The sequence below is a fragment of the Balaenoptera ricei genome, chromosome 3 (genome assembly GCF_028023285.1).
Source record: "Balaenoptera ricei isolate mBalRic1 chromosome 3, mBalRic1.hap2, whole genome shotgun sequence".
Taxonomy (NCBI): Eukaryota; Metazoa; Chordata; class Mammalia; order Artiodactyla; family Balaenopteridae; genus Balaenoptera; species Balaenoptera ricei.
Genome location: NC_082641.1, coordinates 76,152,078 through 76,176,840, shown reverse-complemented (window position 1 = coordinate 76,176,840; position 24,763 = coordinate 76,152,078). Strand labels below are relative to the sequence as shown.

At 34.5% G+C, this 24,763-nt stretch overlaps 1 protein-coding gene across 3 annotated transcripts in view; it reads left to right on the top strand.

Moving 5' to 3' along the window:
- The window catches only part of ARB2A (ARB2 cotranscriptional regulator A), a 416,169-nt gene that overhangs the window by 103,980 nt on the left and 287,426 nt on the right, over positions 1–24,763 (top strand). The gene's annotated exons all lie outside the window — the stretch shown is intronic.

Genomic DNA, 24,763 nt, shown 5'->3' with positions numbered 1-24,763 from the left:
TCACATATAAGCAGAGATTTTCTTCAGAAAAAAAAAGGTAAAATGACAGCTTTACTTATAAAAGGTTAATATAATAACAGAAAGTTATCATGTATGCTTTATAAGAGCTACATTATTACATTTTTGTAATTAAAAGTGGAAAGAAATTATTTGATACACTTATGATTGCAAAGGTCAAATATATGTTTCCTACTTTGTTAACTCTGAAATGATAAGATTAAAGCTCAGCCCAGCTCCTAAAGAATATTTTGTTAATAGATTTTGAGGCCCTTAAAATGCTACAAGTAGAATTTCATAGGTGAATTGTGTATTTTTTTTTTCAGTCTTCATGGATGTGCAAAGAACACAAAGACATTACTTTTGATTGGTTGCAAACTTCGACAGTGTGTTTTTTGGTAGAATTTAAGTAACTAAAATAAATTTAGTTTATTTTGAAGTAACTCACATAATGTTATTTAAACTGTTTCATATTTCAGGTTATGAATAGTGAAATGAACTTACTCTCTGGCACATTAGTTTGTGGTTAGAACAGATGCTGTTGATGTATTTTAAGAACTTCACATGTGAAATGTGATCACAATTTGGTGAATATTTGAACATACAATTTAGTAAAGAAAATCAGATGTTTGTACAAACACGTGCTTGGTGAAATACTTTATGTAAATTATATTGTCTGTGCTACTAGATCAACTAAGCCTTTCCCATTCTAGAATATTTTATTGTTGTATAGGGTTTTTTGAAGTGAAAGAGTATAGGGGAAGCCATCCCAAATACCTTTGAACAGACTATCTGTTGAGATCCTAAACAAGAGGGAGGAGGTTTATCAGTAACATTAGAATAGTCAGTCATTTTGTTCTTTTAAGTAGGAATAGTGTTTGGGGGATACCAGCATTTCATTGCCTTGCCGTTTTTGTGCTTTTCTCAATCAGAGCAGCTCAGGGTTCCTTGAAATAAAGCAGCTGATTTCTAAGTTCTTTAGTATTTAGTGTATGTTGTGTACTTTGAAAAGTTTAGTTTATATACTTTATTCTCGATTTTATGAACTTTATTCTGGTAACTTTCTACATGGTGAACAGTTAAAAATGGATATCTCTTTTTAATTCAGATAAAGTGATTTTATTACTTTGGCTTTACTTTTTCATGGTGTTTCTCTGGTAATTCTTCAAGGGCTGCTCTGTGTTTGTGTGTGGCTGGAGGGTGTGGAGACAGGTGGGGGAAAGGATGGTATTTTAGGAAGCAGGAAGAGGAAGACTAATAGGGAAAAAGAAGCTGTCTCATTCTTTTTAATCAGATTACTCCTACGTGTTTTTATCTTCTGGACTTTTTTCTAAAATTGTATTTAAAGAAATGTTTCCGTAGTTTACAAAGGACTGGGAGCCACTACTCTGTTTTCCATGGTCTGTCAATTTTCATATCACAACTGAAGTAAATTCTGATATTTTTCAGGCCAGACAAGATTATCTCTACTCAGTGTTGTTAATAATATTTATGCTATATCCCTTGCAGATTTTTAGTATAAGATTAAAGGTCCTAAAATAGGAGTCATATCATGGTAAGGTTAAAACTTTTTTCCAACACTAGAACCCTGCTTCAACTGGAGGTTTTGTAAAAAAAAAAAAAAATTGTGTTTGAATCTGTGGAGCCACTTGGGTTGAAGCTGAAGCGAAGAATGGAACCACCCTCACAACAGCCCCGGAGGTTTCTTCCCTGACCCTGGGGCTCCACAGATGACAGTTTAAAAACTACAGATACTCTAATCCTTGCGGTTTAGATACTCAAGAACTTTATTATTAAAAATGTATTAAGATTTCTTGTTGGAGAAATAGTACATATCAGATAAATGCCCTCAGTGCTTCTCAGGCGGCCATAGCTAATATTTTCAGTGCTTAACAATCTTAATTGCATAATATATTAATTGGAATAAGAAACAGTATATCATATAGCCAAATGCTAATTATTCAGTGTCTGATTGTGCAGTTTGAGATTTTCTCATACTTATTTCTTCTTTGATCTTTTCAGGCATTTTAGTTGATCTCTATAAAAAGGGCAAGGAAAATAGGTGACAATTCATTTCATTACTAATTGCAGGGGTGGTACAGGCATACAAAATTTAAGGGGTCAGTCACTCTCATGACGTGCAGTCCTTGTAGGACCCTGAGAGTGAGTGCCTCCTTAAATTTTGCACCGTAGACACATCACCGATCTCTCCCTATCCAGGCTTTGACTGATTGAGATGTATATACTGTCAAGAAGTTTTATGGGGAGCAGTTTGGAAGCCCCTGGTCCATAAAGTCAAATTTTTACCGTGCATCAGAATCACGTGGAGGGCTTCTTGAAACAGATTGCCCTGTTCAGATCCCAGGTTTTAATTCAGAAGGTCTGGTTGGGGCCTGAGAATTTACATATCTGAGAATATCTCAGGTGATGCCAATGCTGCTAATTGGGCACCACACTAGAACCACTGGCTTAGGTAATACTTTCTGGATTGGTTGAGAATTTATATATACTTTTCAGGCTTTAGGTGTAATGCATAAGGTGGAACTTGATGGCAATTATATTTAGTATGACAGAGGATGAGAAGTTCTAGAAAATGTTTTATAATAAAATCAATGAAGTAAAAGTTTAAATTATAAAGAGTACTCTCAAAGTACAAGTGATTCATATCCAACATGACTTAAAATTTTTTAATTTTAATAATTTTATGAGAAGTCCGATAACTTCACTAAGCCTACATTGTTTTCTAATTCCTCATAGCTGGATTATTCAGAAGAATCTACTATTTCCGTAATTACTTACTTTGCATATAATTTTCATTCTGTTACATCTAAGTTTTTAAAGTTAATGCCATTTTTATCAATGTAATTTATACAATTTGGGTTCTATAACATGGTGGACTGAGTTAATTAACAGGCACTTGTCCCTCCCACTAAACACCCATAAAAATAATGGAATAAAACATAGCAACAACAAAAATATTAAAGACCTAGTTATGTTCAAAAGATAGAAAAAGAATCTTTAAATGCCTGACTACAAGAAAGAACTTAAAACCCCAGTGGTAAATCCCTGGAGGGTGTGGCAGCCCAAAGGTGATATCTGATGAGATATAAGACCTAGGCCCCAAGGGGTCCACAGCACAGCTTTGAGCCTAAGAGGCAGGATCTAAAACTAAGACCCTTGTATATAGCTCGGGCCCTGGAAGCTTCTGCCTTTTTAGTTTTTAAAGGTGTAAAAGTCAGTTTGCCAGAAGTGCCAAGTGGGGTAAATAAACAGCCTCCCCTGAGATATAGAAGCCACAGATCCTAACCCAAAGGTGGATTTAGATTTGCAGTTTGAATTTAGACAACTTATTTAGTGTGGGAATCTCAAGCAGTGTAAATTCATGTAAAACTGGATTTTGGACTGATGAAACTTCTGGGTTACCAAGTGGAAACAAATATAAAAGTGCCAACAGCAACACTTTACAACGCAGGGTAAATCCCTAATGAAGAAGAATTTGTAGTCAGAAACTAAAAATTATATGCGGAAATGATTCATTACAAAGAAAAGTCAAGTCAAGCAAAACTATCAGGCATAGTTGAAGAGAGTTAGTAAATTAAAAGTTGGAATTGGGGAATACAGTATATAGAATATAGCAGAGAAAACCTGAGAAAAAAATTATGATAGATAAAAAGTCATGGAGAATAGAATAAGATCTAATAATCTTCTAATAGATGTTTCAGAAAAGCAATAGAAAAGAATGGGAGAAAAAGCAATATATTAGTGGTAGAATGTTTATGAGAATAAAGACACAAATCTTTGTAGAAGCATGGCATATCTTGAGCAAGACAGATAAATCTATACTTAAAACTTATTAAAATAAAACTGTAGAACATCAGAGGATACAAGCATATAATCTTAAAAATCAAGTAAGAACAAGTGACATATATCAAAATAAAGGTTATCCTTTCCTAATCCTTCCTCACCTGTTAGTTCTGTTCCCTAGATGTAATAACTCTCAGTACTTTTTGGTTTTAATTATATTCTCTATATCAATATTTTTAAATTATAGTGCTGTCTCTTGATTTATCAGTCACTTTCTGTTATGGCAGATAAGAATATCTCTCCCATTCCCACAGTTTTTGGATTAATTCAGCAATCAAGCTTTACAGTATTACTACTACTTTAGTATTGCTTATGGCTGAGCCAAGTAGATACTGTGGTTGCTATTCATTTCTGCTACAAGTTTATTTTCATAGAATTAATAATTTCCTAACTGTTTTCTGTTTTCTTTGTAGTAGTTGTTAATTCTGATTGGCCTCTCTAATTTTTTACATGGTTAAATTTATCAGATAATCTTATGGTTTCATGTTCTTCTGGAGAGCTCTCTTTTGGAGCTCTGTGGACTTCTGTCCCAATCTTGACTGGTCACTTTCTAAGCCTGCCTCCCTGTCTCTCTTCCTGGGACTCCACTTAGATTCTCTCTGGTGTTTGACCTCCTGTTTCCTGGATCTAATGACCGTAGCTTTTTGGATATATGCTCTCATTTTGTTGGAATCATCAAAGAGGGAATACGAGATCAATTTTTGAAACCTAGTATTTATGAAAAATACCTTTATTTTACTTGCTCACTTTATTTTCATAATTCATCTAGGCATAGAATTCCAATCTGAATATCATTTTCATTCTGAAATTTAAAGGTTTTGTTTCATTGTTGCTTTACTTGCAGTGTTTTAATTGAAAAGTCCAGTACCATTCTGATCTTGAATCCTTTTGTTTCCCTCCACGGAAGCTTCTTTTCCTTCTCCCTGGTTTTAGGAAATTGAATCATACTGCTTTTGAGAAGGTTTCTTGGTGTGGGTTTTTTTGATTCATTGTGTTGGGGACGTGGTGATTCCTTTCAGTCTGTACTGTACATTCATGATTCTCAATTCTGAGAACATTTTTTTGTGTTGTTTCTTGATAATTTTAATCTTCTCTTTTTCTGGAATTTTCATTTGGTTTTGGAGTTCTGGACTGAGCCTCTAATTGTCTTATCTAATTGACTATACTTTCTCTCTTATTTTCCATCTATTTTTGCTCTAGTTTCTGGGAGGTTACCTACTTTCTCTTTTAGCCCTGTAGAATTTTTAAAGTTCTTTCATCATATTTTGTTATGGAGCTCTCTTTTTATTCATTTTGCAGACTTCTGCACAATACACTTGATTTGAGCTCTGTGTCTCTCTCTTCCCCTTCCCTGATCTGATGTCCTTCTAGTCCTTCTCTGGATAAATTTCTCTAATGGAAAAACCACTGATCTCTGACAGGGTTGGCTGCACAATGTGAGATTTTGGCCCGTGTTTTGGTTTTTTGGTTTGTTTGGCTTTGGGGGATGGGTAACTGCATCTTATGTGAACTTACAACTACTGCCTCTGTTTTTAGACTCAAGGCCTACCTCTACTTTCCAAGATAACTGGCACCCTGAATTTTGAGTTTCTCTGAAATTCTGTGGGTGGGTTGGCTTGCTTCTAGTTATTATTTATCTCCAGAGGCTTAAGTTAGAACTTCCTCTGTAATACCAAACAAATTCCATCAGCTTACGGTCTTCCCATTAGTTTTGTCCTGATGGGTTAATACCGCCCCTATTTTAAAATATATTTTTATTTAATTTTTAAATGACAGTATATTCACATGGTTCAAGAATCAAATAATATATAAAAGTGTACAGTGAAAAGTAAACCATCCATATTTTTTAAAACTAATATTTTAGTGTGATTTGTGGAAGGAGTAGAGATAATTTAAAGAATTCAGTATAGCATTTTAATTACGTTTTTTATGTGGTTATTCCAATGATAGGTAGTCACTTTACAACACATATCTTTTTTTAAATTTTTGGCTGCATTGGGTCTTTGTTGCTGTTCGTGGGCTTTCTCTGGTTGCAGCGAGCGGGGGCTACTCTTCGTTGCGGTGCACGTGCTTCTCATTGCGGTGGCTTCTCTTGTTTTGGAGCACAGACTCTAGGTTCGCGGGCTTCAGTAGTTGTGGCACGAGGGCTCAGTAGTTGTGGTCTGTGGGCTCTAGAGAGCAGGCTTAGTAGTTGTGATACACGGGCTTAGTTGCTCCGCAGCATGTGGGATCTTCCCGGACCAGGGCTCGAACCTGTGTCCCCTGCATTGGCAGGCGGATTCTCAACCACTGCACCACCAGGGAAGTCTGCAACTCATATCTTTTTAAAACAAATAACATTAAAGTAATTTTCTATATAACAAAATGCTTTGTAAACCTCAGGAGATGACGCCCTTATGTAGCAATATTCGTCAAAGTAGAATATTTTAGGATTTTCTTTTAGAAATCACTAAGATTATAAGATGACTAAATTGAAGACTACATAAACTGTTGCTTGACTGATATGAATCACATACTTTGAAAGCTGATTTAGAGCTTTTTAGTTTTTAAATCATTTGCTTCCCTTTTAATAAGCAGTAACTTAGCTTTTCTATTCTGGCTGTTGACTTTTTGATTTCTCATTTCTTACTCCATTTTGGGTCCCCTCCCCCCATTTTGACAGACGCATTTGTTAAGCTGATTGATTACAGTTTTAGGATTTATTTCCACAGATGTACATGGAGCCATTATAGATGGTTATCTAAAATAGGATATGATTTTTCCCAGTAATTTGAGTAATAAATTTTTGGTAACATCTCCTAACTACTGCCTTCAGTTCCTAGTCTTCCAACTAAGTACTGCAAGATCTTGCTATTTTTTTAAAAATTTATTTGTTTTATTTATTTATTTTTGTCTCTGTTGCATCTTCATTGCTGTGCGCGGGCTTTCTCTAGTTGCAGCGAGGGGGGCTACTCTTTGTTGAGGTGTGCAGGCTTCTTATTGCGGTGACTTATCTTGTTGCGGAGCACAGGCTCTAGGCGCGTGGGCTTCAGTAGTTGTGGCTTGCGGGCTCTAGAGCACAGGCTCAGTAGTTACGGTGCACGGGCTTAGTTGCTCTGCGGCATGTGGGATCTTCCCGGGCCAGGTCTCGAACCCATGTCCCCTGCATTGGCAGGCAGATTCTTAACCACTGCACCAGCAGGGAAGACCCAATCTTGCTATTTTAACATAAGTATTTGACAAAGTTGGTGACACGGAAATTTTAAGAGGATTCTCGTGGGCATTGACGGTTAGTAGATAGTAGTCAGAAGTCCTGTATCAATATAGGACATAGCTTTTACTTTTAACAGTAGCAGTACCATGTAGCAGCTTATAAGTAGAATATAGTTTGGCAGGGGATGCATGTTTAAGTTCTCAGAGACCTCAAAAACATGATAATTGCTTGGACCTTTTAGATATACTTTTGTTGAAATGATTCATAGACTTTTGTGCTTCTTTAAAATAGTCATTCAGAGTATTTGGAATTAAAGAAATGGTTATTAAAACAAGGTGCCAGTTTTCAACATATAAGATTGGCAAATAAATTGGTAATAAATTATATGATAATACCAAGTTTAGATATTGGTGGGAATGTAAATTGAAGCAATAAGATGGCAGTTTGGGTTATATCTCACCAAATTAAATATGTGTGTTAATGTTTGACCCTAAATTCCATTTGTAGGAAATTACACTAGAGCAGTAAACAAAGTATACAAAGTATATGTACATGGATGCTCATCACAGCAGTCTGTAATAACATGAAAACTTCTAACTACCTAAATATCCACCAATTGGGGACTATTTATTAAATGATGGTATATTCTTATCATGGAAGACTATGTAGTTATTAAGAAGAATGAGTTATATGTGTGTATATGTGTTCATTTGTATGAAATGATGTCTAAGAGTTTTCCACTGAAAACATAAGAATGAGACTATTTGTTAAAATGTACACTTACACGTATATACATACACCTACATGCATACATGGATGTACATTGATGTTCCTGGAAGTCTATGCAAGAAACCATGAGGTTTCTTCTTTTATCATTCATTTTCAATTTTCCTATTTAATTCTTTTTTTTTTTTACCTTGAGCAGTTATTACTTTTATAATTTTAAAAAGATATTATTTTATTATTAAAATTTTTTAAAGAAAATATTCATGAACTATACTATTATAGTTATTCATTTAACCATTTCTAAAAGAGTTTAAATGTTTGATTATAAAACTACAAGAAACTTTAAATAATTATTGATTTTTTTCCCCTTAAAGGCTGGCTGAATTTAGATCACTATAACTTACATTTCAAACCTTTTAAAAGTAAATGCTATTTTTTTTCTATTTGAAACATGGACTACTAAACTATAGGTTGAAACCAAGAACACTAATTCCAAATTTTAAAAGTAAACTTTGAGAGAAACATAAATGAATCAAAGAAAGTATAAGCTCTTACATTATAGTCTTCATAAAAGATTGCTCAAGTCAAGAATTCCAGAAAAGGTTAACAGCTTAGCACATTACTGAACTGACAAGGTATATGAGGCCACCACACCAGCCCCCATGCCAGCAAAAGAAAACAATGAAATGACAGCTCTAGTGTTTGGAGAGCGGTTGTTAACGACAGCTTATTCCTTCATGATTTCAACTCTTGACAGAAGACAGGTCTGCTCGTTGCATCATGGCAGATATATCATTACCTTCTGGCCCTGTCATGAGTGAATTGGGGGGGGAAGAAAACGACGTTCAGTTTTGAAAATCCAATTACCTTCTTGAATTTTGGTCACTGTTTCTGAGATAGATGTGAATAAGCCATTCTGTGATGATAGCTCTTTGAATCTAGATTGTTCTCTTGTACTGAACTAATTAACTAATTAAGCATATACTTAAGCTTTTTCTATAGTCAAGTGGAAAGCTAGCTATGACAGCATAGAGCACCTTGATATTCTGACATCATCCCAAGAAAGATATTGCAAGGCCTCTCATGTCTTATTTCTGGTCCTCTACTCTGTGTTTATTCCTGACTTCAAATAACTTTTAAAGTAGACCTAGGCCTTTTCATTAAGTGCAAGAGAAAAAATACTGGATTTTAAAACAATTAGGTACATTTTTACATGAAAAAATATTGTTTATAATCAGAATTTGGTTATAAAATGGTCTGTTTCTCAATTACATGCATATTTGAATTATTCTGTCTTTTTTCTTGGCTACCTAAGAAGTGACTCTGGGGACTTAGAAAGAGAAAGAGAGGGTGTGGTTTTGACAGTATGCTAAAAGCCTTGGGGTTTATGTATGATAAGAATTTCAGTGGAGGCTGAGATGAGTTTAAATGCACAGAAGGCAAACATAAAAATCTTGTTTAATTTCTGTCATGTTGTTCCCTTTTGAGTCACTCTGATGTCTTTTTCAAATCTGCTTTACTCTTGAGCTTTGTGCTACTATATCCATGATCTGTATTTCCGCCCCCCTTCTATTTCATTTTAACTGCTGATCCCTTTTCTGTGGTTCTTCCTTTAATATCAGCTGAAGCAGTTTGAATTGCTGAATCAAAGCTGTTTTGGGAGTGAGAGAGTGTGTAAGATTGTGCAGGGTGAGATTCTCTGGGGTAGAAGGTAACACCTCCTGCAGTTATAATCAATGCTCTGGACACTTTCAAAGACTGGAGAAGCCATGACTTGCTCCAGGGTTAAACTTTTAAAATAACTTCCCTAGAGAAAAATGTCATCAATAAAATGGACTAATTAGTTGACAATTCTTGAGTACCCTAGGTTTAACAAGAAAAGATTAAAGAGAGGTCAGCTTTGCGTTTCTCACCGTACTTTTGGTTTCGTTTGGTTTTTAGCCTTTATACTTTTGTTTATTTTGAACATCATTTTAAAAAATTACTTCCAGTATTTATCAGTTTGTCCCCTAAGTTATTTTATTTTGAGAACTAAAATGGAAAATGTCATCCTTTAGTAGTAGGAAATAGTCTAAACTTTTACTTGAAATAATCGAGGCAGGAAATTATGAAAGGTAGGTAATTTGTGAAAGTATAGTTTGCACTTTTAGTCTAAGTCACCAAGCTTTAAACTGAATGTACTATATTTAAATAATCACTAAAGTATTTTAAAGAAAATAATGTTAAGTGAATTTAAGGGTAAAAAATTATTAGTTTCCAGGGGACTAGTTCAGTAGCATTTCATGTGTGATGTTATTTGTTGGTGATTTTTTTTCAACTGTTTACATGATGTAAATAAAAGGCATATTTAAAAATATTAATTCCTAGATAAATTGCCTATTCAATATGATATTAGAAATTCTAACTAATGCCTAATTGAGTTAAAGATTTAATGTGGAAAGACACCTCTATTAACTACCTACTTTTTATTTGTAATATAACTTCCTAAACTAAGCTGGATTTCAATAGTAATTCTGAATAGTAATAGGCTAGTATTTTAACTCTTTTTTTTTTTAAAGCATAGGGTATATAGTTTTTTGTTTTCCTGTACATAAAACAAATCACTACTTAAAAATTGCAGTTGTAAGAATTAGGTGGAGTATCTTGGCATACTTTGTATATTTAGAATCATGTACTTCTATATTTTAAAATAAACTTTTATCAGTTTACTCCAAATGTAAATATAATCAGTAACTCCATACTGTCAAATATGCAATCAGATGTAACAATCTGAGGACCTATGTTGTTGCTTTGTGTTTATAATCCTTATTGAAAAAGAGATTGTACCTTGTTTATGAAATGGATATACAAGGATGAGTATACCTCATGAAGCTTGAAGGCTATGGAAGAAGGCTTGAAGTAGTAGTAATAAAAAATTAAAAGCACCAATAATATTGTGTTTGTAAAAAGTAATAAAAAACACAGGTAGTATTGTGTTAATAAAAAGCACCCAAAAGTTAAAAGCACCAATAGTATTGTGTTAGGTATACATTCTGCAATTAAAAAAAACCCAAAAAACTGATATATGGGAGTGGGAGTTCCCTGGTGGCCTAGTGGTTAGGATTCCGGGCTTTCACTGCCCTGGCCTGAGTTCAATCCCTGGTCGGAGAACTGAGATCCCGCAAGCTGCACAGCGTGGCTAAAAAACAAAAGAAAACAAAACAAAAAACTGATACAGTTTCAGGGTCATGCACATTTGATTTTTATACAATCATAAGATTTAAGCCAATTTAGGTTATGAATGCCATATAGAAATGATATAGCATAGCAAACTATTTTTTTTGACATCTTTATTGGAGTATAATTGCTTTACAATGGTGTGTTAGTTTCTGCTGTATCACAAGTGAATCAGTTATACGTCTACATATATCCCCATATCCCCTACCTCTTGCTTCTCAAACTATTATTTTTTGTTACCTAGAGTTTAAACTATAATGAACATACAATGCCATTAAATTAAATTCTGAATGAAAATGAGTTATTTCACAATTTATTATTTTATTAAAACTACAGAATGAAATATTCTGTTAATCACTGGAGAAAATTAATGTTTGTTTGAAGCTCTCCTTTGACCTTTTATTTGTGCAGTAATACAGTGATAATGTTAAGTCATGTAAGTGTGTGTCCAAAAGAAACTAATTTAAAAAGTTAGGGGAAATACTGTTAAGTAAGCAATTCAGCTTTGCTGTTCCTTTTGATAGTGAAGACAATTGCTTTTGTTATTATCTTCAGTTTTCTCATATTTAATAGTGTGACTGAAGCTTTTAAAATAATTCTATGAAGTTGTTATCTTTAAGCCTATTTAAAACAATTCTATTACGTTATCTTTATGATTACATAGAGAATGGAAATCTAGTTAAAAATAAAGGATAAAGTTTAAGATATGAAGCTACATACGTATGCATTTATGTATTTCGTTATGGTACAGCTTGAACGTAGGTTGTTAAATAATAACTTACTTTAATAAGGATCAATTTATTTCTTTATTATTAAAAATAGGTATGTTTTAAAACATACTCATGATTACATCATATATACAAACACACATGCCTTCATACATACAAATATCTGTGTATGTTGAAATTCCAAATTGCTGTGTTGATTTTTTGAAAAAAAATAAACCATTATTTGAAAGACTTGTCAATTCTGTTGGGAAATGAGTACTTGCTTATTCATACCATGAGCTGCATATTTGAATAAAATTACCTTTTCTTACAATGAATTGGTCTTCAAAATATTTTAAAAAACATTTATCTGGAGAAACAAATGCCAACAATATTTTAAAACTTTCTTAAGGAAAGTTTAATGTACTTCTTAGTTTGCATTTTCTGATAGTAAGAAAATGTCTTTTCATTGAGCTTTTCTTGTACATTTACTTAGTATTATAATGGTTTGGAAGTGGACTGCCCTCTTGAACAGTATGTGTTGTTTGTGATCAAAAACTTACAGAAGTTAAATACTTCTATCAGAACAAACTTAAACTATTGTTAATTATCTTTTTTTTTCCCAGAAATTAACAAATTATAACATCAAAGCCTGTTTAAGGAGGTATGTAGTAGGTCATTTGCTGCTACAGGCATTTTCTCTCCCTCCACGATGCATTTGTTTAGTTTCTCTCACTTTCTGCCTTTGGCACTGTTTGGTGAAATTCAGACATGCTCTTCCCCTCCAAGGAATCTCAGGGGGGGAAGATAACTTATACAAAATTAATAAATGGTATTGCTTTTTCATTAGTGCCCATCCAAGGCAATTTGCAGTGTTCACTTTAGAGAAAAAAAACTACTTGTGTAGGAAACACAGCAAATACATTAACAAGTTTAAAGCCAGGAGCCAGTTTTAAAAAGGAAAATTTGAAATAGTCAATATTATATAAGCAATTAAAAATATTGACCCAGTAATTTCTTAAGACTCCTCCTTTTATTATTTTGGTGTAATAAAATTATAAAATTTAATCTTAAAAGTGAAAAACAATTGTAGCGTTTATATTTTATGAAGACTAAATTAAATGAGTTAGTTAATTTAGCCAGAGAAGAGTTTCAACTATTAGAGTTTGCCTATTAGAAATTTTATTTTTACTCTACAGATGATTAATTTTGCTTAAGCATTTTGTTTCAACATAATACAGAAACAATTTTATAGGAGAGAAAAATTGGCATGAATGGTGTTAACCTGTTGTATTGTATAGTTCATGATGCTCAAATCTGTATAAATACCATAGATAGTATGATTTAAGATTGCTTTTGAAAAGAAGTTATATATGCACACACACGTAATAAATAATAGTTTGTACAGTCTTAATTTCTGTTTTCAATTCCTGAGAACTTTTTCATTAGCTCTAATATTGCTCCTTATATGAGGTCTTTTTTCCATATTAGATACATTTGAATAGTTTTATGACAAATAGTTTTAACATTAAGAATTATTTTAGGGAATTCCCTGGCGGTCCAGTGGTTCTGACTCCACGCTTTCATTGCCGAGGGCGCGTTCAGTCCCTCGTTGGGGAACTAAGATCCCGCAAGACATGCAGCATGGCCCAAAAAAAAAAAAAATTATTTTAAGGAAGCATTTAGTGGAAAGCCATCTCGTGGTCTCATCTTGAGCTTCTGCAGCTCAATTTGTTACTTTCTTAATGTACAGGAAAGATACAATTAAGCCTCCTAAATACTATAGCTTTCCAAAGTATCCTATTCCTTTATTTAGAATATATGCACCAAACTGCACCCTGTAACAACTTGTATTATAATAACAATGCTATTTGTCAAATTTTATATGTGTGCTTTTGTTTCCTACTAAACTGTGACCTCATTGAGGGCATCTCAGTACGTTTTATCATTGCCTGGCAATGCACTTTAGTGGATAAGAACACAGGCTTTGGGGCTAAACATTCCTAGTGCCAGGTTTAGCTTTGTGACTTAATATTTGTGTGACTTGGTCAAGTGTTTTGAATTGTGTAGTCTTGCTCTAATCCATAAAATTATCATCATAATAATACCAAACTCATAGGATTATCCTGATGATTAAATGACAAAATATATGAAAAGTACTTACCACTGTGCCTGAAGTGGATTTTTAAACCTTTTTATGGATGAAGGGATAAAAGAATTTTCATTAGCAAAATAGAGAAATGTGATGGCTTATTGGCAGGCACCATCTTTTTTGTTAAATCTGTTAAAAGATAATATGTGATTTCAGTTCCCCTGTTCTTTTTTTAAATAAATTTATTTGTTTATTTATTTATTTATTTTTTGGCTCCTTTGGGTCTTCGTTACTGCTTGTGGGCTTTCTCTAATTGCAGCGAGTGGGGGCTACTCTTTGTTGTGGTGCGTGGGCTTCTCATTGCAGTGGCTTCTCTTGTTGTGGAGCTCAGGCTCTACGTGCACAGGCTTCCATAGTTGCAGTGCATGGGCTCAGTAGTTGTGGCTCGCGGGCTCTAGAGTGCAGGCTCAGTAGTTGTGGCGCATAGGTTTAGTTGCTCCGTGGCATGTGGGATCTTCCCGGACCAGGACTCGAACCCGTGTCCCCACGTTGGCAGGCGGATTCTCAACTACTGCGCCACCAGGGAAGCCCCAGTTCCCCTGTTCTTTTTTTTTTTTTCCCCCCCTGTTCTTAAATAGGAACATGAACCATGTAAATTCTTATTGTAACAGCTTTCACATAATGAGTACTTAATGAATATTATAGTGATAAAGGTGGAGATGCTAATTATTTAGTATTTTGTTTTGTTTTTGTTTTGTTTTCTCCCTTTTCCTCTACAAATCCTGCCACTTTATGTCTTATTCCTCTAACAGTATGACTGGGTCTCTTTTGAGCATCTAATTGTATTGGTAATGATTTTTCTGGATCCAAATTGTCAACTATACTATGGACCCAAAGGACATGGGATTAAGTTGTTTTTAGCACTGCCTAGGTGGTGTAGGTGGGCTTCTAATATTAACCTTCAGGGGTAATTGGAGGATGTGAAACATAAGCCTTCTGAAAATGACTTTTTTAAACCCAGAGTTGTTAATGGCAAAAATTTTGTTCTAACCTTCTTACTTTGTAAAATCCATCCTATCCATCCGTCAATCCTCCAATTCATCTGTAGATCCATCAAGCATGTATTAAGGACCAATCACTGTTTAAGTTTAGGGAGGTATAGTATTGCATAAAACATAGTGGCTGCCCTCAAGACTTTGTGGTTTAATGGGGGATACAAGCAAATTTAGTGCATTGTGATATGTGCCCAAAACTATAAGCATAGGGTATCTTAAGTGAGCATAATGGAGGCATCTCTTAATGCCATCTCTATAGAAATGCTTCCCAGAAGAATTAATATTTACATAAAATCCTCAGGTATGAGTAGGCACTTGGAGGTGGAGAGAGGTATTCCAGATGGAGGGATTAGTTGAATACAGCTTGAACACAGACAGAGAGTGTAAGACTAAGTCTGCAGACATCATCAGGGCCAGATGTGTCCTTTTAAGGTATTTATAAATTGTTTTAAGGGTTATGGAGCAGCATTGAATAGTGTCTAAATAGGGAAATGACGTGGTCAAATTTGTTTTTTAGATAGTTAATTCTGGCACAAGCCTGAAGAGTGGATTCAGTGACCAGTAAGATACTATTGATAGAACATATGTGAGCAAAAATGGTAGACTGAACTGAGGAACCAGTGGGCATGTATAGAACTGGGGAGGTACAAGAGCTATTATGATGACTGATTGTTATGTGGGAAGTGAAGGAAAGAAAAGCCTCAAATATGACACCTGGGTTTCTGATTTGTCTAATAGGGGAGATGGTAGTTATCATTAACTGAGTTGAGGAATACTGAAGAGGAGTGATATTTTAACACTGAGGAAGTTGAACATCTTATTTCAGACTTGTTGTTTTTGAGGTGCATGTGCCACCATATTCTTCCCAGTTGACTGTTATAGAATGCTTTTGTTGATTTTTGCTGAACTCTTGTATCCATAGCCATCCTGTGGTTACAATTAACATTGTCAATTGTGATGTGATTTGAATAATGACTGATATTTTCATTGTGTTAACACTAAGATAAAAGTGAAACGAAGACATATGTCCAGACTTCATTTATTCATTAATTATATGAGTGCCTTGGATTATAGTATTCAAATACTTGAAGAATATTTTCTTAATATTATATGTGATTCACAGTGTCGCAGCTGCAGACAAGACAGACTTTTAAGTTTAATCTGTATAATTAACATTTTTACATCACTTTCTTAAGTCTAAACTGTCAACAAAACAATAAATGAAGCCCTGATTTGTAGCATTTGCCAATTCCCATGGTATAAGTACCATATAAAAGCCAGGGCGGATTTCAAGCCACCAATATGATGTCAGTGAACACAGAGATGGGAAGAAATATATAGTATTCCATCATTATGTAATAGTTCCATCATACAGATACAATAAACATTAATAACCCTAAGAGCATAGATAATAGTAAAATAACTAGGAAGTGATGAGTATTTATTACATTTGCTCTAAGCATGTTGCATTTATTTGTAAGAGTACATAATTTAATTTTTAATAGTGGTTTTGTGTAACTGATTCAGAATTCCTGAAAATTTAACAATGTGTTCTCATGAACCAGTATGAGTTAACTCCAGCACTCCACACTTTTTAACATGTATGTTCATAGCAGCACTATTTATGTTGCTAAAAACTGAAACTGTCTCAATGCTCATCAGTAGTAGAATGGTAATTCTAATTATTGTAATTATTATCTAATTGTAATTATTATCTAAGTATTCTATAAATCCAATTCTTAATTCTAATTTTAAATTCTGAATGTGCTATATCTATACAGTAGAATATTATATTGCAATAGGATTAACAAACTTACAACTATATGCAACAACATAGATGAACCTCTCAAACTTACTGTTACGTTAAAGGAGCCAATCAGAAAGAGTATAGACTATATGGTTCCATTTATATAAAGTTCAAAAACAAGCAAAACTAATCCATGGTATTAGAAATCAAGATAGTATTTATGCTTAAAGGGGTGGCTTCATGGTGGGGGCTTCTGGGGTGCTAGTAGTGCCCATTTTTTAAAAATCTGTCTGTTAGTTACATGTGTTCACTTTATGAAAATTTATCGGGCTGTATACTTAAAATTTGTGTGCTTTTCTATATGTATTTAATATTTCAATTGAAAGTTCAAGAGAAAAAAAAATGTTGGCTGAATTGGAAGATGCATCTGGAAACTAGCAATTAGTACATCTGAGGGATAACTTACACTGAGATACAGCCAAAGCCCACTCTAAGTTATCACAAAAGAGTTAGGGTTTTTTCTCTTTCGTGTGTATTCTGTGCTTCAGTTGAAATACTTTCCATTCCTTGAACTCAGCCTGTACACTTAACACATCACCTCTGCTCCTTCTTTTTCTTCTTTCTGAAAGCCTTCTTCCTAGCTCCTAATTGCCTACTGGAATTTCTTAGTATTCTTCTCACATGGAAGTCGTTCTTGAATTGCTTGAGGTATGATTTCAGTAAAAGTAGTTTTTACCTACTGGCGTATCTTCTACCATATAAGACTTGAAGATTAGTGTGAACATGGTTAGATATACTTTTCTGGGTTCAAGACTATTGCATAATTGAAGGTGCCGCAGTCTGACTGCTGGATAAGTGGCACCTTGTTGTTTAAGGCTTCTTTCACTGCTGCCTCAAATATAACCCTCAGTCTCATATCTTGTTGGTTATTTCCATTGTCCTTATTGTAACCATCCACTGCCAGCTCTCATAAAAATGCTTTGCCATCATCTACATATTGTCAAGCATATTTGCAGTCACTTTTGAAATAATTGTAAATTCCATGAAAATATAGTGGACAGTGGGAAATTTCAAATCCCCTTTCCATTTAGAGATTTTGTAAATTACATATACCTTATTAGTAACTGGTGGTCAGCCATGATCTTAAAGGATTAGATCTCATGAAAGATTACTATGTTTCTAGACGTCTGAATCTGAGACTAGTTCAACTCCCAAGATCTATTAATCTAGATTAGACTGAACTAAGTGTGATTTCCTGTCTGGTCAAGTTAGTGTCATAACCCTGCTGATTAGTGAAGGTTAGGTTGAAACTACTGGTATCTACAACAGTGTGATGTTTACTTGCTGTACTCACCAGTCCACTTATGGACCCCCTCCAACTGGTATGTTTATAACTGGTTTAAGAGTCTATGTCAAGTGGCTTATAACTGCTGCTTGCCATTTTGAAGAGAATTAATTTGTACTTATACAGTTGATAAACTCATTTCTTTTCTAGCTGATTCTATCCTGGAATGCTTCTGACAGTTTATATCTTAAGCACTTCATTTCTGGGAGGGTCCAATTTAAGTTTAATTTTACTTTCTCCAATTTTAGAACAGGTTTAACTTTTTACATGTTTGTTTTTTCTGTGTCATAAGAAAAATCAAGTTGTTATGTTGCTTTAAATTTTTTTTGTAAGTAAAGTTCTTTTAACAATGTTTTCTAATTCCTTTGGCATGAAGAAGCCAATAATTCTACTTTCCTAAAGCGACTTGTTTTCCTTTTACACTCCATGCTTCTGGTGTTGGCACTCTTGTTTTTACTAGTCTCTCTTGCATACAGAATTTTAGATTTTTTTACAGAATAAAGGTTACAGGCAAATAGCCAGCTGTCACATTCTTGAGGTCAGATGCCACTACTATATATGAGATGCTCTGTTTTGGCTTCATACTACTTGCCAGATTGCTAAGCAGATGTTCTAGGCTATAATTCAGGAAATTGGGACCTCTTGAAACATTCCCTGAGAGTCGCTTTTGACATCTCTGAATCATTTATTTAAAGGTAATTAGTTCTAGTGAAAATGAAAATGCATTGATATGAAAAGAACAAAATTATTTTACAGTGTTTGGGAGTTGTAGCATGATTAGAAACTTGATTCCGGGTATGTATGTAATGGTACAAAAGTATTAATTTTAATATAAGAATGCATTAGAATTAAGCACTTTTCCACCTTTTTTTTTTTAATTTGGAGACTGTTACCAGAAAGCCTATTTTTTTTTTAAGTTTTTCTTTTTCTTTTTTTTTTTTTTATTTTTAAAGATTTATTTATTTAATTGATTGATTGGTTGCTATGTTGGGTCTTCGTTTCTGTGCTAGGGCTTTCTCTAGTTGCGGCAAGCGGGGGCTACTCTTCATCGCGGTGCGCGGGCCTCTCAGTATCGCGGCCTCTCTTGTTGCGGAGCACAGGCTCCAGACGCGCAGGCTCAGTAGTTGTGGCTCACGGGCCCAGTCGCTCCGCGGCATGTGGGATCTTCCCAGACCAGGGCTCGAACCCGTGTCCCCTGCATTCGCAGGCAGACTCTCAACCACTGCGCCACCAGGGAAGCCCTAAGTTTTTCTTTTTAAAGACTTTAAGGACTACCAGTTGACTCTGTGCTACATTGAAGAACTAATAAGCTGCCTGTTTCTATACAGCAGACAGGTGCAAAGGAGGCTGTAAGAGTATTCTTTCTTCTCTAATATATCCCAGTACATGTATTGGTATTTTTCTCATATATCCCATCAGTATTTTTGTTGGTATTGCAGTTTTTTTATAATTAATGCAAAGTTCCCTTATTTATATACGGAACTTTTATAAAATACTATTCTAAAGCTGTAGTTTCCTTGTCCTGTGTGTCTATTATTAACACATCATTTGCACAAAAGATAAAAATTTAAACTGATAACTATTATGATCTAAAAGTCATAAAACCACATTTGAAAAATCTGATATATGTTTATTTAGATCCCTTTGGCCCTATTTAGATAATAAAGGAGCCAGCCACATGTATTCATATTAGTATATTTTACTTGTATGCATTGTGCTTTACACAGAAATGGTATAAGATCCAATATCTTGTTATTGGGAAAATTGTTAGGCCACCATATTTTACGGAAAGTGAGAATAAATTGTAGGAATAAACATCTAAATCTCATTTATATTTGCCTATGGATAAATTTGAATTTACAGTTAACATGGGTCCATTGGACATTCATAACAAACACCTCAGTCAAACTAATGAAGACTCAGTTAGAAAATCGAACTCTAAAATCACCTCTGTTCTTCCTCCTTAAACAATTCTTCCATTTTTCCCATTTCATGTTTTGGATAAATAGCATTGCAATGAGATTGATATGAAAGACCAATCTCAGCAGTTCTCCCAAAATTATAGAAAAGTAATCAAGGGTGTTAGTTTACAAAACTTACCCTAGTCTCTAAGCCTAAGTGGATATATAACCTTAACTTGTCATAACTTCCAGTTCTGCTGGATTAAAGTTGTATTCCAGTAGGAAAAAACAAATGGATTGGTGATGTCAATTTTAGAATTGAAGCCCAAGCAGAGCCTCTGAGTCTACAGGAAATATAAGGATATGTATAGGTAAGCTCTTATGTGGATAATTGATATTTGAATATTAGTAATCTCTGTCCCCTCTCTTTCTTCACTCCTTTTTCTCTCCCTCTTCTCTCTTTCTTACAAGTATACACTCACGCAAATTAGCAAGTCATAATATTAAGGTATCAAATTACTGTGTTTTGTCAATTCTAAGATGCATATTTTCTTTATATTTTAACACCTCTGAAATTGGCTTGTACCTATTTTTCCACCCAAATTTAGAACCAATTGAGAGAAAAAGAGTAAAATAATAGAGATCAATGTATTATCTTTATAACTGATAAATAGTAGATTGAGGAATGAGTTAGCTCTACTAGCTGAGTGGGTTAGTCTCCCCAGAATTCAGCCGATTTACCTGCAGGTCTCATCCTGTGAGCTTATGACACTGAGCATCAGAGAATTTGTGCTTTCTATAGGCATCTGGCTGCCCAGGTGGGAGGAAGAGGCTGAGTCACAAAAAGCAGTTCACCAATTGCGCAGGTCGCAGGTCGCTGCCCCTACTCGAGGGAAGAATGAGCAGGGAGGAGGAGCAAGGGGAGAATTGTTAGTCCAGATGGAGACTAGTGAGTGGGGGTTAAGTGTACCCCCTTACTAACAGAGTGAAGCCCGGGTGTATAATCTAGATATTACTCCAAAGCTAAGTCCTTTGCCATTCTTTCCCAAGTTCTCCTAATTCACTTGGGATGCTTTAAAAATACATGCCCTAGGAATATATTCATTTTTTATTCTCTCCTTTCTGTCTCTGGACTCTTCTCTGCCTCGTCTTTCTACTTCCGTATACTTTTACTTGCTGCCAACACCTGTGAGTTCTTAGTTTCTTTATTTCTTGGAGAAGTTGATCCTTTTCTGGCAGACTCCAGGCTGTCTCTTTGTTGTGGGATGAGCCTTTTCTTCTCAGTTACCTACATTCCAACATAGTTGAATCTCATGCATTATTTTCTTCCTCTGCCTTTGCTTATGTTGTCCCATTCAGATCCTTTGAGATGAGTTTGTCCTCACTTTGACCTCACTGTTATCTTTACACCTCGCCTTTTACATTTATTCTCTTCTGCAGCTTCTCCCTTGGCCTGTCACATGCCTACCTGGGCTAATAGAGTTCCTTTGAACTAGAAGCTTGTTAGTACTTAAAAAAAAGAATCTTGGTTCAAGCCACATGTTGTTAATATCCTCATTTGCTCCATACACCCTGCCTTAGGATTGGCTTCTTTCTTGAAGAATTAGCATTGAAAAAACCCACATTTGCATTTTATCACATCCACCACAGCCCATCTGGAGTGAACCATAAATCCACAGTGAATTTTTGCAGAAGAGAGTTTTGCTACGTGAAGCACCTAGATAAACGCACAAGAATGAGAGGAAAAGAAAACACTCTTTCTTATTTTCTTCAGAAAGAAAGTTTAAATATGCCATATTTGCCAGTGTATAAGGCATATTAAAATTATACTTGAGTATTGAAAATTGAGTGTCTGAGGCAGGAAAAAAATCTTGTCTGTTCATGGAGTATGCAGGCATGGCTTGGCAAATGAAAGATATTTTCAGTGTATTGCATTCTGTATTCTTGTACTGAGATCTAAAACTTAATATCGTTAAGTTGTGCTTATTAAGAAAATTGATGTCTCCACTCAGATAATCATGAAACTGATTCTATAATGAAAAGGAAGAAAGTAAAGATACTTGGGAAATCAGAAAAGCTGGTCTTTAATAGTGTAAACCTTTCATTAGTGCAATAAGATTAGGGCTCTTCTTCAAATTTTACTTTGTCTTATCTTGAGATTATTTTTCTACCAGCTACATTGGAGATATATTTTTCTTCTTAAGTGGTAAGAGATAAGTTGAGCTTTTTCTCCTAATACTTATTTGTAAAATACTTATTCATTCATTTAACATTTATTTGAGCATCATAAATATATACATATACACACACACACACACACAAACATATATATATGCACGAAACACTGTTGTAGATAATGGGGATATATCAGTGAATAGTCCCAAATCCCAGCTCTTATGGAACTTTTCATTCTGCTGGAGTATCATGAAAGTTAAAAGTGCTTTAAATGTGATATAGTTTAATAGTTAGAAAATTGGTCCTTTAAGTAATAATGCTGATCTTTTAATATCTCGTGGCATGGCGGTCTCCAGGTATTCATACTTCATACATGATGGCTCACATAAGGAAGAATGCAGAAACTGCCAGTCCTCTTAAAAGTTAGGCATGGAACTGGCAGAGTGTCGCTTTCATCATACTCTTTTGGTCAAAGCAGGCACAAGTCAGCCCAGATTCAAGATGACGCGACTTAGACCCCCGAAGATTTTGTAGCCAAAGATTTTGTAGCCATTTTTACTATACCGCAGGTACCACCATTTAAATAGCTATATAACATAGGAAAGTCACTTCAGTTGCCTGAACCTGGGAACCCTAAACTAATCTGTCTTAACATGTCAGGGGAAATGTAAACACATTTTGTAATACTTACATGTTCTGGTCATTGTTCACCCAGTGTGATTCATTTAGACATGTTTTATTTACTGCAGCTTCAATTTGGATACTTTAAATAAAACTGTAAGTTTCTCATTCTCCAAGGTTTTTAAGACAATTTCTTAACATCACAGTTTAGTACAATACTGTATGTAAATGACATATTAAGGAAGAAGTAGCAAATTATTATGTCATGTATCGTAATATCAGATATCTTCTGTGATCTAGGTGTCTTTTAGTGATCAATATTATAACTAATAGATATGAATAGAATAAGATATTACAATTTATAGCAATCTAAAATTTGCTATTCCCTGGGGGAAATGCCTTCTAAGCATTCTTTCTTTAAATGAGTGTATCTTTTGAAAAACTTGGAAATTCTTTAGTTATTGCTAATGTAAGGTGGGTCACCTTACTCTAGTGATAATTAAACATTCAGGAGAAACATTCAGAGCCAATTTTACATTTGACAACACTCAAGGTCTACAGTCATTAAACACTCTTTGAAAGCGCAGAACAGACTGTGTATGTGTGGTGATTAAGTAATTTCTCTTAATGAGCTGAAGTGGACTGGGGAAAAGCAGAGGTCTTCTTAGAAGCCTATATGATTTAGTACTTTAACAATGTTGCGTGCCCACCCTATTTTTGAGATACGTGTTCCCTTCCCTGTCTTCCCCCCAAGCTAAACCCTCTGGGTAGAGCCACAGAACAAGGTTTTCAACACTTGACTGTATTATGGATCTGCTCACTCTTACCTAATTGTTTCTATCTCTTGGTTTTCTTTCTCAATATCTTCTTCTGCCATCCTGAAAACAACTGTTGGGAATATATACATATTGGCAAATAAAGCAATTGTTGGTTTATGAGATTCCCCAACTCTTGGTGATATTAGAAGCTTTTTCAGTGGATTATTGATTGGGACTTTCTTTGCCATTTTCTGTAAGCAGTGGTCCAAATAACCCATGTATCAATCTTCATTAAAAAGATTCATATTCATTTTTCTGGCAATCCACTCAGTATACATCTCCTGAGGGAGTACAAGAAGGCAGTGGCATATAATAGGTAAAAATTTGGGCATTACATCTTGAGTTTACCAGTAAGTTTCTGTGTAAAACAGACCAGTTATTTAACTTTTCTTTTGCTCCCTCCTTCTCTTCCTCATACCCTCTGTTTATTCTTTTCATTTTCCCCCCCCTAAGGATTTGTTAGTATTTTTTAATCTGTGATTGATGAAAACATGTTAGAATTTTATCGTGTATCAACAAGTAGAATAATCTAGATTCTGTGAAGACCTCACCTCACACCTGGTCTATCCAAATAGTGTTCTGTCTACTTTCTGTGCCTTCATATAGTCATAACTTTTCCTGCATGATTAAACTTCCCAAGAAAACACAAATTTGATCATGTTTCATTGCTCAAAACTTTCCACCTTCTTTCTTTCTTTTCCTCTCTCTTTCCCTTTTAGTAACATTGGTTCATAAACTTCTGTATGTTTCCTTATGAATACATATCACATAGATAAACTTTTATAACATTCCATGTTTCACTTTTTAAGAAATTTTTATTGAAATATAGTTGATTTACAATGTTGTGTGAATCATAGCAAAGTGATTCAATTTTATATACACTTTTAAAAATTCTTTTCCATTATAGGTTATTACGAGAAATTGAGTATAGTTCCCTGTGCTGTACAATAGGTCATTGTTGGTTATCTATTTTATATGTAGTAGTGTGTATATTTTAATCCCAAACTCCTAATTATCCCTTCCCCCCTTCCCCCTTTGGTAACCGTAAGTTTGTTTTCTATGTCTCTGAGTCTATTTCTGTTTTGTAAATAAGTTCATTTGTATCATTTTTTTTTTTAGATTCCACATGTAAGCGATATCATATATTTGTCTTTCTCTGTCTGACTTACTTCACTTAGGATGATGATCTCTAGGTCCATCCACGTTGCTGCAAATGGCATTATTTCATTCTTTTTTATGGCTGAGTGGTATTCCATTGTATATATGTACCACATCTTCTTTATCCATTCATCTGTTGATGGACAAT